Raw genomic sequence first — 1,719 nt, forward strand, 5'->3', positions numbered from 1 at the left:
CCGCTCCACAGAGCCCTCCCTCAACCTTCACCAAGGTGAGCACACACAGAGACAATCCCCCTGTTGTCCCTGGTAACAGAACGTGGACACAGTTAACCTGAGCCTTCATCTCCACACAGGATGAGGCTGGAGACAATCCAACCCCTCCATCACAGAGGAGTTGGAAGGGAGGGTGCGGAGGCCTCAACTCAGAGTTCTCCGCTCCACAGAAACCACCTCCAGCCTTCATCAAGGTGAGCACAGAGACCCAATCCCCCTGTTGTCCCCATTAATGGGAAATGGACACAGTTAACCTGAGCCTTCATCTCCACAGAGGATGAGGCTGGAGACAATCCAACCCCTCCATCACAGAGGAGTTGGAAGGGAGGATGCGGAGGCCTCAACTCAGAGTTCTCCGCTCCACACAGATCTCCTCCAGCCCTCATCAAGGGGAGTAAGAGTGGAGATATCCAGCCCCCAATCCCTCCATAAGGGGAGGAGGATGGATATGACACTTCCTCTAATCCCCACAGAAAACAAGGACAGAAATGATCCTTGCAGAGAATCTACAATGGAGGGTGCGGAGGCCCCAACAGAGATTTCTCCGCTCCACAGAGCCCTCCCTCAACCTTCACCAAGGTGAGCACACACAGAGATGATCCTCAACCCTCACTGTCCCTGATAATTGGAAGTGCACAGAGTTAACCTGAGCCTTCATCTTCACACAGGTTGAGGCTGGACACAATCCAACCCCTTCATCACGGAGGAGTTGGAACGACGGATGCGGAGGCCTCAAATCCTCCGCTCCACCTACCCTACCCTTTCCTACCCTGCCCTTTCCTACCCTACCCCAGACCCCACCAAATTTATCCCCTGTCCCCCTCCCCACCCCACATAAGGGGAGGAGGACAGATCTCCCTTTTTTTCTTTTTTTTTTCTCCACAGAAAATGAGGATATAAATTATCCTCGCTGCAAAGCAGCCACAACGGAGGGTGCGGAGGCCCCAACAGAGATTTCTCCGCTCCACAGAGCCCTCCCTCAACCTTCACCAAGGTGAGCACAAATGAGGTGATCCTCTCCCCTCACTGTCTCCAGTAATTGGAAGTGCACAGTGTTAACCTGAGCCTTCATCTTCACACAGGTTGAGGCTGGAGACAATCCAACCCCTTCATCACGGAGGAGTTGGAACGACGGATGCGGAGGCCTCAAATCCTCCACTCCACCTACCCTACCCTTTCCTACCCTTTCCTACCCTACCCTACCCTACCCTACCCTACCCCAGACCCCACCAAATTTATCCCGTCCCCCTCCCCACCCCACATAAGGGGAGGAGGACAGATCTCGCTTTTTTTCTTTTTTTTTCTCCTTACAAAATGAGGATATAAATTATCCGGAGGCACGGACAAAATAAAATTGGCAAAAAAAAATCCCATCAAATGCTGTGAGCGAGCTTTGTTTCCCCACGAGTCCCCAGCGCCAAAAACAAATCCCAAAGCCCCCGCCCTCCCCGGGGCTCCGGAGCACGGAGACCCCCGGCCCCAAATATCCCCTGCAGGGAGAGGGACACAGACCCCCGGCCCCAAATATCCCCTGCAGGGAGAGGGACACAGACCCCCGGCCCCAACTATCCCCTGCAGGGAGGGGGACAGACCCCCGGCCCCAAATATCCCCTGCAGGGAGAGGGACACAGACCCCCGGCCCCAAATATCCCCTGCAGGGAGGGGGACACAGACCCCCAG

At 55.1% G+C, this 1,719-nt stretch overlaps 1 long non-coding RNA gene across 1 annotated transcript; it reads left to right on the forward strand.

Moving 5' to 3' along the window:
• The first annotated feature begins 541 nt into the window (after positions 1-541).
• On the forward strand, positions 542-1,378 carry LOC131589580 (uncharacterized). The gene is made up of 3 exons (XR_009279783.1): positions 542-618; positions 708-1,033; positions 1,122-1,378. It is a non-coding gene; the product is annotated as an uncharacterized LOC131589580 (long non-coding RNA).
• The last annotated feature ends 341 nt before the right edge of the window (positions 1,379-1,719 follow it).

Source organism: Poecile atricapillus, chromosome 29, assembly GCF_030490865.1.
Source record: "Poecile atricapillus isolate bPoeAtr1 chromosome 29, bPoeAtr1.hap1, whole genome shotgun sequence".
Taxonomy (NCBI): domain Eukaryota; kingdom Metazoa; phylum Chordata; class Aves; order Passeriformes; family Paridae; genus Poecile; species Poecile atricapillus.